A 16,647-nucleotide genomic window follows, 5' to 3' on the forward strand; every position below is an offset into this window, starting at 1 on the left:
CACTTTTATCTTTGTGCTTCTTTACCTTATGTAATTATTTATTCCTGCCGGTTTCCTTTAGTCTTATATGTCTCATCTTCACTTGCATTGCTGATTTTTTTCTGTCTTATTTCTACGAATTCATTATTTATCCAAAGTTTCTTTATATCTTTTTTTTTTTTCCTCCTGAAAGACCTTATTACAATACTATCTGCGTGGTTTTAAAAAGTTTCAATGTAGATTCATGCAATATTTCTTCTCAGATTTCAGAGCTAGGGAAATATCTCTTTTCTGATCATTTGGTTTTCTACTTATTAGCTATTGAGAGCTATGTATCCTATTATGTTCCCGTTTTGCTTTGAATGCCTGAAAGATAAGCATCTGGTTTTGTGCACAATAGCAATAGTTTCCCTAGACTCCGTTGTCTGGGATGATTATTGTTCCCATCATTACTTGTCTGTTGTCATTATTTACATAATGTTATGGTTTTGTTATTTGTGACCTTAATTTGTACAATATCTCCCTTTCCTATTGAAGATAAGGAAGAAAAAGAGAAAAAGATGAGAAAGACACTGAAAGAGAAAAAAGGAGACGTGAGAAATTTTAACATTTTAACAATTTTGCTTCAAGTCTGGCTCTGCCTAGTTTTCTTCAGTTTAAGTTAATGATTTCTGTCTTGATTCACTGAACAAGCTCTTGCTCTGTATCCAACTTGGAGTAGCTGGGACAGCTGCTTTACTTTTTTGTGCTTGACTACATGTCTTCATATTTCATTTCCTCTGGGAATGAAGCATTTCTTTATTTTGATAAACTTTTTCTACAGTCTCTCTTCTTCCCAGATTGGAGCCCTTCTAAAGGCCAGATCTACATAGGTGGTCTTGTTACCCTTGGCCAGATAGACGCAGTTCTGAATGTGAGCCTCTCTCTTCATCTGTCTGTTGCTATGTGTATATATGCATGTATACCTGCATGTACACAGGTGTATATACACACACATACATGCATATTAATGGTATTAAAGTCCAGTAGGAGGTGCTAATGTGTGTTTACATCAATGCTAATCACTTTTCTGGGCTGCTCCTGTTACCTGTCCCATGTTTTAGTTGGTTGACTTTTCCTCTACTATTTGCCTTTCAAGGTCCCTTTTACAACTCAGCATCTATGTCTAGTTTGAGATTAGGCCCATCGCTGCCAGCCTCAACCCACGGCAAACATCCCTTTTGTTGGTGGGAAAATCTAGTTTTGTTTTAAATTATTTTATCTCTATAAAAATTTAGAAAGAAACATCACTTTATAGCCCTTTAGTTTGGTTTGGAGTTTGATTCTATGTTGATAGTAGATTAGATCAACCTACATGCATGTACATACATACATATATATATATATATATATATATATATATTCTGCCTTGTCCAATAAAAAGAATATTCATTTCTATATATTAGTTGTGCCACTACGTGTTTTTCACCTCTAATTCAATTCATGAGAACTTTACTGGGTCTCTACTGTGTACAGGGCACTAGGCTAGCTCCATAGTAATACATATGAATAAGACATAAAGTTTATTCTTTATGGAGTCACAATCTACGTTGGAGACAAAAATAGCTGTAATATAAGCAGGTGGAGATATGGATCTTGACAGTGATTCAAATTCTGTGACTTAAAATGTTTCCTAGTGACACACTCCTGGGGTATACATAGGGATTTGTGAGAGTTCCACACCTCTAGCTGTCACTGTGACCTTTTTCTTCCTACTTGGTGGTGGTGGTGGATTGTTTTAGGAGTAATCTTGAATTCAAACCAATGTATGCTTGATATGTGAACCTGAATAAGTTAGTCTCTCTGTAACTCATTTCCTTATTAATAGTATGTAGTCATATGTATTTATTAAATGAATTAATACATATAATGTATGTGCCTGACATAAAGCCATTCTAGGGGATACAGTGATGTACAAGACAGACCAGTTTCTGTTTCATAAAGATTAAATTTGAAAGGACAACCATACTGGTCAAACTATAGTAACATATAGTTATATACACAATACATAGTGTATTATAGTAATATTTTTTGTCATTATGATAGCATATTGGAGAGATTATTTAATTCAATATATTATATATATTTTCTTTATGTGTACAGGTAATAAAAAGTGAAATTTTCTTGCATCACCCAGAAATCAAAGTGGCAAAGATATTATCACCAAGTGTTACATATATCATATGTTTTTAATGTTTTACCTCAAGGTAGAGAATGCAATATAGTAAGTGTATTTGGCAACTTTCACTCAATGCAGAGATGTCACAGTTATTATAAAATGCTGCTTGATTTGACATTCCACTGATTCTTGAGTCTGGCAGTTGAGAAGAATACCAAAGTTCCTAATATGCTGTATCTTAGGTTTTAAATCACCTTCTGGCTCCTCTATTATCTCTGAACTTAATAAGGACATTATGCTCTGTGTTTTCCAGATCTCATAAAGTGTAAGGAGATGTAACTTAATGTGTTGGAGGAAGGAGTTAATAGATACCTCAGAATAGCTCCTTTCATCCTGATTACACCGCATGGGACGTTAACATAGATCATACTCTTCTCCAGCAGCTGGACCCCAGGGCAACTTCTGAGAAATGCTGACCTCTGGACTGGCTTTATGCAGAGATAAAAGAAATGTGTGTGTGTTTTAAAGGCAGTGATTAAAGATTTGTCAGGATTTCTACAATTTTTTCATCATTTGCTCAAACCTATGGGTATGACAAAGTGAAACACTAGAAGGCTTTTTTAAAAAATGTAAACAACTAAGATACTCTTAATGATGTGTTAAAAAGTTTCAAACCAGTAACTTAAAATTTTTTTTTCCTAAACTTTTTTTAAATTGAAGTATAGTTGATGTACAGTATTATGTTATTTTTCAGGTGTATAACCTACTGATTCAACATTTAAATACATTATGAAATATTTACCACAATAAGTCTAGTAACCATCTGTCACCATTCAAAGTTATTACAGTATTTTTGACCATATTTCTTATGCTGTGTATTACTTCCCTGTGAATTATTTATTTTATAACTGGAAGTTTGTACCTCTTAATCCCATTTACCTATGTGATCCAACCTCTCATCCTCCTGCCCTCTGGTAATAGCCAGTTTGTCCTCTGTATTTATGAATCTGTTTCTGTGTTGTTTTGTTGTTTGTTTTCTATTTTTAGATTCCACATATAAGTGGAGTTATGCAGTATTTGTCTTTCTCTGTCTGCCTTATTTCATTTAGCATAATACCCTCCAGTTCCATTCATGTTGTCACAAATGGCAAACTTTCATTCTTTTTTATGGCTGAGTAATACCCCATTTTATATATATATGTATATATATATACATATATATAATAAATATTAATACACAATAAACAATATATAGTAAATATTATATATATATAATAAATCACATCTTCTTTATTCATTCATATATCAATGGACACTTAGGTTGTTTACATAGCTATTGCAAATCATGCTGCAGAGCATAGGGTGCATATACATTTTCTAATTAGTGTTTTTGTTTTCTTTGGGCAAATATTCAGGAAAGGAATTGCTGGATCATATGATAGTTCTATTTTTAATTTTTTGAGTACCCTCCGTACTGTCTTCCAGAGTGGCTGCTCCCTTTACATTCCTTTTTCTCCCCATCCTCACCAATGCTTGTTATTACAGACTAGTTTTTAAAATCATTTTGCTCAGTGAGAAAGCAATGTGAATGTAGATATACTGGGCCTCAGCTCACTTACCTGTATACAAGGGTAATAACAGAAAGTACTTGTGAAGATTAAAGAAGTTAATATATATGAAGTGAAGTGCTTAGAAAAATATTTAACACATAGAAAGCAGTAGAAAGCTTTCTATATATATATAGAGAGAGAGAGAGAGAAAAAATATATATATATACACACATATGCTATTATCCTTAATTGTTTAAATGCAAAGTACCTAAGTAATTATAAAATAGCTGCTTGAAGGATATACATCAAAATGTTAATGATAGATCTCTGGGTTATGTGATTACAAGTAATTTTCTTTTCCTTTCTTACTATCTGTGTTTTGTCAATTTTCGATGATCAATATGAATTTTACTGGATGTGGCCAAGATGATGGAGTAGGAAGAGCCTGGACTTACTTCCTCTTATAGGCACACCAAAATTACAACTCTTTAGAAAACAACTATGAGGATGACCTGAAGACTAGCAGAAAGGATTTTCCACATCTAAAGATATAAAGAAGGAATCACAACAAGGTGGATAGGAGGGAGGGGTGGAGATGCAGTAGAGACAAGACCTACACCCGCAGGTAAGTGACCCGCAGAAGGAAGGATAATTACAATTGCAGAGGTTCTCCCCAAGGAGTGGGAGTCTGAGCCCCCTGCACAGGAAGAGAAGCTCACATAACATCTGGCTTTGAAGGCCAGAGAAATTAGCATACAGGAGAGCCAGAGGGCTGTAGGAAACAGAGACTCTATTCTTAAAGGGCAGGTACAAAATCTCATATGCTCCAAGTCTCAGCAATGAGGCAGTAATTTGAAAGGAGCCTGGGTCAGATCTACTTGCTGATCTTGGAGAGTCTCTTAGAAAGGGAAGAAGCAACTGGGGCTCCCCCTGGGACATAGATGTTGGTGACAGCTATTTTGGGGAGCTTGTTCTAGCAAGAGGACACCAGTGCTTGAAAGCACCATTTTGGAGTCCTCCCTCTAGCCTATTAGTGCTGAGGACCTACCTGCCCAGTGGGCTGGCAAGCACCACATGAGGTAGGACCTGGCAACCAACTGGGCTGGGGGTCATTTCTGCCTACCATCATGCCCATAGTGGTCAACCTGCCACAGCAGAAGAGCCCACCCAGCCAAGCTAAGGGGCAGTCCTAGAGCATCTAGCTCTGGTGACCAGAGGGGAATGTGCTGCTGGGTCCCTTAGAATGTCTCCTACACAAGGCCACTTTTCCAAGATTGGGGAACATAACCAACCTACCTGATACATACAAAGAAATTCAGATAATTAGGCAAAGTGAGGAGATAGAGGAATATGTTCCAAATGAAGGATGCTCAGCAAATTTGGGAGAAGAATGGGTGAACACAGTGAGAAGTTTAACAAAGAGAAAAATATAAAGAAGGGTCAAACAGAGCTGAAGAATTCAATAACTGAAATAAAAACATGCCAGACAAAGTCAAGAGTAGATTAAATGATACAGAGGAACAGATCAGTGAACTGGAAGACAGAGTAGTGGAAATCACTCAAGCTGAACAAAAAAAAAATTGTTTTCAAATGAGCATAGTTTAAGAGACTTCTGAGACAACATCAATCACACTAACAATTGAATTACAGAGGTCCCAGAAGTTGAAGAGAGAGAAAGAAAGGGGCAGAGAACTTATTTGAAGAAGCAGAAGCTGAAAAATTGCATAACCTGGAAAAGGAAACAGACACCAAAGTTCAGGAAGCATAGAGAGTTCCAAATAAGATGAACCCAAAGAGGTCCACACCGAGACACATTATAATTAAAATGGCAAAAATTAAATATAAATAGAGAATCTTAAAAGCAGCAAGAGAAAAGACACTAATTATGTACAAGGGAACTCTCGTAAGATAAACAGCTGATTTTTCAAGAAAAACTTTGCAGGCCAGATGGGAGTGGCATGATATAGTCAAAGTGATGAAAGGAATAAAAAACCCACAACCATGAATACTCTATCTGGTAAGGCTATCATTCAGATTGAAGGAGTGATAAAGTGTTTTACAGACAAGCAAAAGCTAAAAGAATTCAGCACCACCAAACTGGCCTAACAAGAAATATTAAAAGGACTTTTCTAAGTGAAAAAGGAAAGGCCAGAACTGGAAACATGCAAATTATGAAAGGAAAAATCTCATTGGTAAAAGCAAACATACACTAAACGTAGTAGGAAGGTTAAAAGACAAAAGGAGTAAAATCACCTATATCCACAATAGGTAGTTAAGGGATACACTAGCCAAAAAATGTAAAACATTATGTCAAAAAAATTAAACATGGGAGGAGGGCATGAAAAATGCAGGGTTGTTAGAATGCATTTGAATTTAATAAAGGAATAAAAAAGAACTACAAAGAAAACCCCACAGAAAACAATTAACAAAAGGGCAATAAGAACATACGTATCAGTAATTACTTTAAATGTAAATAGACCAAATTCTTCAGGTAAAAGACATACAGTGGCTGAATAGATTTTTTTTTAAAAGACCCATATATAGGGTGCCTATAAGAGATTCACTTCAGATCTAGACTCACAGACTGAAAGTGAGGGAATAGACAAAGGTATTCCATGCAAGTGGAAACAACAAGAAAGCTGGAGTAGCAATGCTTAGACAAAATAGACTTTAAAACAAAGACCGTAACAAGAGACAAAGAAGGACATTACATGGTGATAAAGGGATCAATCCAACAAGAAAAAGATAACAACTGTAAATATATACGCACCCAACATAGGAGCACCTAAATATATAAAGCAAATATTAACAAACATAAAGGGAGACATTGAGAGTAATACAATAATAGTAGGGGACTTTATCACCCCACTTGCATCAATGGACAGATCATCCAGACAGAAAAGCAGTAAGGAAACACTGGTATTAAATGACACATTAGATCAAATGAACTTAGTAAATATATATAGCGCATTCCATCCAAAAGCAGCAGAATACTGATTCTTTTCAAGTACACATGAAACATTCTCCAGGGTAGATCACATACTAGGCCACAAAACAATCTCAATAAATTTAAGATTGAAATCATATTAAACATCTACTTTGACCACAACAGTATGAGACTAGAAATCAGCTACAAGACTGCTAAAAACTAAACTATATGCTACTAAAAAACCACGGAAGAAATAAAAGAGGAAATCAAAAATTACCTGGAGACAAACTAAAATGAATACACAATGATCCAAAATCTGGGGGGTGCAGCAAAAGCAGTTCTAAGAGGGAAGTTTATAGTGATACAAGCCTACCTCAGGAAACAAGAAAAATCTCAAATAAACAATTTAAACTTACCTAAAGGAACTAGAAAAAGAAGAACAAACAAAACTCAAAATTAATACAAGGAAAGAAATAATAAAGATCAGAGCAGAAATAAATGAAATAGAGACTAAAAAAACAATAGAAAAGATCAATGAAACAAAGAGCTGGTTCTTTGAAAAGATAAACAAAATTGATAAACCATGAATACAGAGGGCCAGCTATAAGTTATACAAAGATTAGCCCTCCTGTTGTTCAAGTGTCAAGTGTGTACACAATGTAATAAAAGTCAGCCAGTCAGCAATAAAAAAAATGAAATCTTGCCATTTGTGACAGCATGGGTGGTCCTAGAATGTATTATGCTAAGTGAAATCAGACAGAGAAAGATAAATACCGCATAATCTCACTTGTGTGTGGGATCTAAAAAACAAAACAAAACAAAAACAGAGTCATAGATACAGAGAACTAAATGGTGATTAGCATTAGGAAGAGGGGTAGGGATAAGAGAAATAGGTTAAGTGATTAAAAGGTACAAACCTTAACTAATACAGACTTTTATGTACATAATCAATGTGTTATTTTGGCCTTAATTTTGTTATTCACCGAGGATTTTCTTCCCACTAATTACTTGAGTATTATAATGTTTTGTCCAAAATTGTTTTGAATACAGTATAGATTAGGAATAAAGGGTACTTTTTAAGCACTTGTTTTTTGCCAGGTATGTTACTAAAATACTTAAATTATCTCACTGATGCTTTACAGTGTGACCCATGGCAGATATGCCATTCTTATTCTCATTTTACAGATGAGAAAACTAAGGTTGAGAAAGGTTAAGTAACTTGAGTGAAGATGTAGTTGGTACATGGAAATTATTAGATACTTAGTACTGTAAAACAGGATAAACATGAGATTGATGTTAATCAAACTCATGAATATAGATGATATTTCCTAGAGACAGTATGTTGTACGGGAGAGAAAAACCAAAACAAAACAAAACAAAACAAAAAAATAAAGAGAAGACAAGAAAAAAGAGCTTGGTGCAGTACTTGAGAAATAATTTACTTTGAAGCATGTATAGAGTAAAAGAAGCTGTAAAATGAGAGTGATCAGAGAGTCAGAAAGGTAGGAGGAAAAACATCAATAGAAGAGTATGCTTTCGTGAAACCTAGGAAAGTGAATGTTTCAAAAACAGAGTAATGAAGAGTGCTAAACTTTGCAGGGAGGGCAAATAAAATAAGGACCAAATGATAAGTTTCACTAGAATTATTGGTAAAAACATGCCCTTGGTAAGAGCAGTGTATGAGATGGAGGTGGGCCAGACTTGTACAATGAGACTTAGGTGGAGGTAGGAAAATGAAAACCATGAGTAGAAACATTTTGAAGACATTTAATTGTGGAGGGAGAAGTATAAGGTAGTAGCTGGAGTGGACTATGGTGCTGAGTCTTTTTGTTTGCTGTGAAGGAATCAGTAGAGGTGGGGAGATGATGCAGAATAGAGAACATGAAGGTCTTCTGAGAAACACAAAAGAAGGGAATCCAAGATGCAGGACAAAGATTTACATTTTAAGTTGAGAGAAGCTGAAAAAGATAGACAGTGATGCAAATAAGTATGTAGAATTATTTTACGTGAGGAAGCATGTGTTCTATTTTCTCTCAAAAGAAGGATGTAAAGTCAGCTGGCTGAGAATGAATATAGTTGAAGGTTTGAAGAGAGTGGTCATGATTTTAAACATCTTCAAAAACTAGAAAGAGAGCTGATAGTAAAATAAAAACATAATACAGGTCTGAAGCTTGGAGGACCCAACGGAGGTTGGAGGCCAAACACTTATACAGATCAAGAGTGCTAAAATTTTGCATACTCTTTGATCTGCTATGCTTGGATTAGAAATTTATCCTAAAGAAGTAATTATAGATGTATTCAAGATAGAGCCATAAGGGTGTCCATGGTGGAATTTATGATAATGAAAAACAAACCAATTTAAATGCCCATTGATAAGGTTTATCTAAATATTATGGTACATTCATAAATAGAATATCTTGAAGCCATTAAAAGTTGTTTTTTCAAACATTTAACAGCCTAGAAATATGTTTGTAATATGCTTAATGAAAAATTGGAGGTTATAAAAAAGAAAGTAGGATGATTCCTTCTTTTTTATAAAAAAATTAAAAAATAAACTTACTAATGCATACAAAAATGACACAAAGTGTTAAAAAGTGTTTACCTCTGCTTGATGGGATTATGTATGATTTATATTTCTATTTGTTTTTGTCTATATTTATAATTCTTTCTATTATAAGCATTTATAATTGCTATCATTAAAAATATCTTATTTTTATGGGATTTAGCAAGAGTTTATTGACAATCTATGATTCATGACAGTAAAGCATACCCTAAACCATTTTTCTGAAGAATATTATTCCACATGCTGTTAATAGGTATCTGTTGGGGAAAATGCTCACATAGGTTTGGAAAACTTAAAGCTTCACAGGTATGATTCTTAATGGTAAGAGTGCACAGAACTTCTAATATGCTAATTTTCATAGAGAATCTTCTTTTCAAATTTTAATTGACACAGAGTTCTTTTTGCATGAAATATTTATCAACATTTTTTAAAACTAATATTACTTATATTACTTTGATAAATGATGTGTTAGCATAACTCTCCTTAAGACCATTGATGGTCTCTACATTGGGTACCTTATTGTCCTGACACTGATAAGCAAGAGCAGGATATGAAATTTTATGGGCTGATAAAAATGGTCAGTTTTTAGAAATCTATCTTCAAGAGTGCACCACTCAGTATATAGAGTTTGGTTTTTCTCATTTCAAAGATATCATTTTTTTAGGTGACAGAACTTTTGCACTGCTTCAGAAATGCAAACGTTGTGCCTTTTAACCAATTTAAATCAATGAAACGATGTGACTGAACAGTGCTCATGACAACCATTTTTGAGAGATAGGCCAACCAGTGTTATAGAAAATAAAGATATATAAAATGTGCTGACATAAAACTTTAGAATCTAAGCTTTTTCTCTCTTCATAGCGTTTGTGAGATCAAAATGAAGGCTTAATTATACACTTTACCTTTTTAATATATTTAAGATGCTTAATATTGAACCTGTGGTAGTATACTTTTCTTCTTGCTACTTATTCAAGTATTCTACCTATCATAACTTTTTATATTTTAAATGAACACATGCCAAAAATTCTACATAATTCATTAAGTAATGAGGGAACCAGTAAGATGTTACAACCAGTTTGTAGGAGAAACCAAAGAGCAGACATCTTATGTAGGCCCATGGTGAATGTTCAAATAAATTTGCTTAATAGATGTAAAACTGGCAAAATTGGTCAGTATCCACAGAGGAATAATCAATTTCATTCTACTGAACGCAATTAATTTGTACTTCCATGGTCAAGAATCATTCACATTGATTTTCTACAACTTATACAATTATAAAATAGTCAAGGACAATGAAAAGTACAAACTTCTTAGAGTCAGAAAACCTGGAAAGGTGTATTCTAGACAATAGATAATTTTCATTGTAGACACCAAGTAATCTTTTTGGTACCTTTCAAAGTCTTTCAGAATTTTCCTTGACAGTTTTCCCTTACCTGTAATCATGATAATATCAAAGAGAGATTTTCTTGATTACAAAATAAGTCTGGTCCCACTAGTTTGGCCTGATTATTTACACAGGTGCAGTAAGTGTATTAATTTACCATATAGACCTTTTTAGACTTTTTGCAAATCATGAGCCATATAATAACTAACAGTTACAAACACTATAAGGCTAATGTCTGCTTAGAAATTTTCATAAGTAATCTCACATTTGATTTATAAAAGCTTTTATTATTTACTAGCCCAAGGTAAGGAAATGAACCCCAAGATAATCCCTCCACTACATTCACCTGCAGTAACTCTAATCTTGTGTAATTTTTCTCTCTTATCATAGTGCCCCAAATTTTCCAAGGTTCTTGACCTACCAGGAAGTAACCTTCTTTACTATCTGCAAGGCTAAGCCCTGCAAACCAGGTATCAGGCAGTTTTCCTGGGAGAGTTTTGTAGCCATTTTCTCCATAATAAAGCCAGCTTTGTTTCTCAAAAGCAGCTTGTCATATCTGATTAAATGAGCATTGTTCTCAAATATGACACTCTTGAGATAAGGTCATGGTTGTACAATCATTTTGTTCTATTATATCCTGGTAAAAAGGAAGACATTCTTATCAAATGTATGCAAATAACTATATTGGCATAAAAGTAAAGAGGAGCAGTAAGAGTTTCTGAATTTGATAATCAGTGAGAATTAGGTATCATCTAAAATATTTCATCTCAGTTTACAAAAGCAGAGTTTACTCAATTGTTCTGGGTTTCAGATAGCTGAACAAAGAGAAAACACTTTCTTATACATTCAGGAAACAGAACATTAAAGCAATATTAATCATATTCCCCTCCCTAAAAAAAGCTATATTAAAACTTCCCTCATCAGTTCATTCAGTCCTATGTAATTAATTCTTGTTCTGTTGGATATTGGGTTAGCATTTCTATGAGGCCATCTGCTTCTCAGCTAAAAAGAGTTCTAGAAATCCTGACTTAGTCCACTGGTACAGTCTAAAAGTGGTCTAAATGATGTCAGGTCAGAAGCAGGTATCCAACATGCTATTTGTTGAAGTGTCAATAGTGTGAAGTACCTAGAACAGTCCTTTTCCATAAGGCTTTGAGAGTATCCTTTGTTGAAGGAGACTGACCATTTTTGTTTTTAAAGAAGTCAGTGACTGTTTTATCTGACTATTAAAAAACAGATGGAAATTTTCTTATAAGAAGAAAAAAATCTTGAGATATAACATATAATGATCCTGAAACATAATATATACATCAAGAGCATATCAAAAATATCAAGTAAACTCTGGAGTAAGACCTACACTTAGGTTAGTCTGATATGCATCACCGTTTGAGAATCACTGGCCTAGAAGGTGGTAGATTCAAATTAAAGAAGTAAGGTGGTGGTCTATAAACATTTTAAGTAATAACTGAGACTATGACTGATAACATTATATTGTTATTGACTAATATTATTAGGTAAAGCACTACCAGAAGACTGAACAATGCAGGAAAACTTGAAAAACTATTCCATAAGAGTTTTGATCAATGTTTTCCCTGAGGTTAAAACATGTTATTGAAAGCAAGGGCATTAACAAATACCCCAAGACTTCCCATAAACTATGGATATTTATATTAATAACATTTTACCAATATCAATTTAACCTAAGGAAGGCTGAGTGTCTCTTCTGATTTGACAAGTCTGCCTATGCAACTCATCAAACAAACCTAATTAGATACTTCTAGCGTCTCTTTTTAAGAAGTGAAAGAACAAATCTTTGTGATTTTCCAGGGACGCTCTGATATAGTCTGATAGTTTTATTTTATTTTCTTGGCCGCACCCTGCAGCATGAGGGATTTTAGTTCCCCCACCAGGGATCAAACATGTGCCCCCTGCAGTGGAAGTGTGGAGCCTCAACTACTGGACCGCGAGGGAAGTCCCAGTCTGATAGATTTAGATATAAAAATATCCTGAAAGCTTTATCTTATTTTTCTGCATTTAAGACCTGATTTTTGAAAGATACATTTTAAAAAGTTTTTAAGAGAGATTTGTACACTCGGTTTAAAAAGGATCATGGGTACCTGAGGAACAGTACTTGGTTAACCATTTAATTAAAGTGACAATAAAGCATTAAAAAAATAGATGATAACAGGATTTAAAGAACCTTTGTTCTTTGATAAGTGGTAACTTTTGTTTTGCTCTTTTTGCCTCTTAAATAATCAAGGAGCTAATAAAGTTAACATAAAGCACAGAAAATTATTCTGGTAAAATGCAGAATTTTACAATGCAGGCAGATTACACAAAAGGTAAAGAATTACCTTCCATATTGTAGGTGAAGGTATTAATCAGTAAACCAAAGAAGCAAGACAATCAGAATGAAACAAACTGCTAAAATGTTAACATATTTCTTAGTTTCTTTTCAGATTAAGGTATTATAATTTAAGAAAATAAAATTTGCCTTCCAAGTTTTATTCTTTATTATGCTTTTTCATATTCTAAAACTGATACATTACTTCAGGATAGCTTTTAGAGACTCTACTGGGTAAAAATTAATTTCATAATTATACTAAGATATTATTGTCAACATACAATGTATTCATCATTACTCTCTTAAAAGAAATAAAAAATTATCCATTTTAATTTCTAATATGTAAATATAGATAAGTATAACTCACATGAATGCAAGCTCTTGGGGGTCCTCAATAATTCCTATGAATATGAAGGCATCAAAAGACCAACAAGTGTGAGAACCCCTGCTTTGAACAAATTACTATATTTCCTTAAAAAAAATACAAAAAAAAGGTGAATTCTCACTATATTGTCTCAACTACTCATTAATTATACATTTTTAACAAAAGTAACTAACTTCTATTTCACAGAGAAAACAGTAGATTGCAGAGCGAATAATAGAAAACTGTCCTCTTATGAAAGCAGTTTAACAGATTAGCAGCGCTTGTGAAAATAAGTACATAATAAAGTTTTTGATAGCCACACATCCCTTTTACATTCCTTAAAGTGGCAAAAATGAACACTCATTAGCATCACCTCATGATATAGCTTCTCTATAACATAGAAAAATAAGTAAAATACATAAACTTTAAGTAATGCGTATTAATCAATGGTTTGATGTTTCAGTATTCTATCTAACAAATTAGTTAGGTATCTAATGGTTATCCATTAATTAACTCAATTGAATATCAATCTGTGGTTTTAAGTTACCTTAAAATATTTTGGAAATTATCTTCAAGTTGACATACTACAAAATATAACTGCTTTTGAAATCGAAAGTTTCAGAACAACTATTCAATTTAGTTGAATACAAATTTACATTTTAATGATCAAAAACATTATGTAGGAGTAAAATTATCTTATTTGATCAGTAAAAAATGCAAAATTTGATTAAGAAAAGCAAAACCAAGTAGAATAAATGTATGCTTCTATTATACTTAAAATAGAGAAAACTTGAAAACTGTGTCAAGAGAAAAGGCATAATTCTTTTCATTAAACCAAAATTATAAAATGGTCTTGTTTGCCATAGATTGACCTTAATTTATGAAATTCATATAACGTAAGTATGCCTTAAGTATACGAACCTGGATTCTTAAAACATTTCTGAGTTATTTTCTGTAAGAAGACTTTTTTTTAAAGTCTAGCATATTTAAAGTACTAGAAGTTAAATTTTCTGACTCTTTAGAAATTTTAGGAATATTTAATTTATATATTCACTTATCTATCTCTATAAACCATTTAGAGCAGAGCTCCTTTAAGTAACTTATTTTCTGATTATTAATACTCTCTGGAAGTAGAAAAATGTTTCACACTAATGTAACAAAAAATAAAAGCCTTCATGAATTGCAGACACATAGACATGCAGGACATACAATGAGCTTATAACATAAAATCTACAATTTTAATCACAGGTAAAGAGACACAGGAGAGACAAAAACACAATGCCTGAGAAATCCGTATACAAAGAATAGTTATCCTTGCTGGTGGACATGACATTCTTAAATTATTTGAGTTCAAAATAAACAAACAAATAAAAGAAAACAAACCAGATTCTCTGTGAGTTCTCACTTAACAGAGAATAAATCTCTACGATTTATTCGTCTAGTTTCAGAAATCACTAAATGATCAAATCATAAAACCAAATTATCAATCATTGCTGCCACCAATGGGTAATAATTTATCTGCCATCTGCACACCAAAAACTAAACAAAACACAAAATTAGCAGAGAACAAGAGCTAGAGAAATAGAAAAGTAAAGTTCTATTGATGTTTGTGATTCACCTCTGGGAGTTCAAGAAAAGATATGCCTGGGCTTAAGCCATCTATTGCGTGCAATCACCTGGCAGCACATTTTACCAGTCTCTATCATGTGAAACCATCGGGCATCTTGATGGATAGGTTTTAAGAGTATAAAATTAAGACTTTCATGGAAATATAAAACAAACATATGTCAAAGATTTTATTTAACTCGCTGATGAGGGACCCAGTAAGATGTTAACACTTGATTCCTATGCTGTTCTTTTTACTTCTTTATGTTATTTCACCAAAGTTTTTCCCTTGATTTGTATAATTTACTATCTTTGCTTCCATATTTTCAGGCTGATTTCCTATTTTTGTCACTGGCTATTTTTTAGCCTATTTAAAAAATAATTAAAATGAATCTTCATTTGAAAAAAGGGATTTTCTATATTATATTGAGAAATAGTTCTCAGTGATTCTACAAAAACTGAATTTTGAATTTCCAGGATAACATCAGTTACATAAAAGGGAAAATATCTATGTCCATTTTTCTTATTTCACTGTTTTCTTCTGAACCATTCTTTTGCTTGCCATCATTGCTGAAACACTCTTTTGACTTAGAAATATCTGGAAATATTGCATTCTAATTACTTGGGACTACATAGTGTCTCTTGCTTACTATTCTTGATTAATTTCTCTTGGCGATGACATAAGGATGACTAACACTCAGAAAATAACAAGAGGTATCACAAAATCCAAGGTCTCAAGTAAGCAAAATGAAGTAGAAATGTTACCACACTTCCTTTCTGCCTCTGTCCTCCCTCCCTCCTTTCTTTCTTTCCTTCCTTCCTTCCTTTCTTCCTTCTATCATCCTCATTCATTTGTCTTACAGCAACTCTCTGTCTCTCTAGATATTCTGCTCCTTGAAGATGGAGACAGTGAAGTGTTCAATTTGTATTCCACTCAACACTTAGTGGAAGCTCAATATGTTTGCTGAATGGTTTCAGTGAAAGAGTAGGTCTCAAAATTGTACATGGTGATGGTAGTTTGATCTCTCTCTGTGAGCTATAAATTTCCTTGGACTCTCAGGGTTACATTTAAAAATTGAGCATTTAAAATATACATATATAGGTATGTATGTATATTTAAATATATTCCGATACACATTTTTAATGGCTCTGTGGTTTTATTAGTTAATATAAACCCTATCCAGGTTTTATAGATTCTGAAGCTTATAAAATTTTGTTGGCTCATTAAGGAAACGAATATAAAATTATGTATATAAAATTAAGTATGTAAGTGAACATTTATTTAGAATGGGAAATCACAGCAAATATCACAAGGATCATAAAGTCCAGAAAAAAATAAAACATCTTTATTAAGTAAATGCATAACACACCTCTATACTACTTTCTTTTCCTTTTCTTTTGTCTTCATACCCTTTGATTGTCTTTTTGTGGCAAGAATCATAAAATATCATTTTCTATAGAGAGAATACAAAGATAATTTAGTCTTCCTTCTAGCATAACTGATTGATTACTATTTTTTAATGATACTGACATGAGAAAAACTTCTTTCAGCATCACAACTCATTATTTATAATGTCATGTAAATTTTTTGCTTTCGAATTTGGGGAAATCTTTATGAATTTTATTTCATGTATAAGCTACAAGACTTGGAAGAATTTTCTAGAAATTAGTTTCTGGCTGCATACATTTCAAACCTTGTTTCTTCTCAACTACCCACATACTTCCACTGCCAGGTGCTACAGGATAAGTTCACCTTGCTACAGGACGAGTT

The sequence above is a fragment of the Balaenoptera ricei genome, chromosome 5, assembly GCF_028023285.1.
Source record: "Balaenoptera ricei isolate mBalRic1 chromosome 5, mBalRic1.hap2, whole genome shotgun sequence".
Taxonomy (NCBI): Eukaryota; Metazoa; Chordata; class Mammalia; order Artiodactyla; family Balaenopteridae; genus Balaenoptera; species Balaenoptera ricei.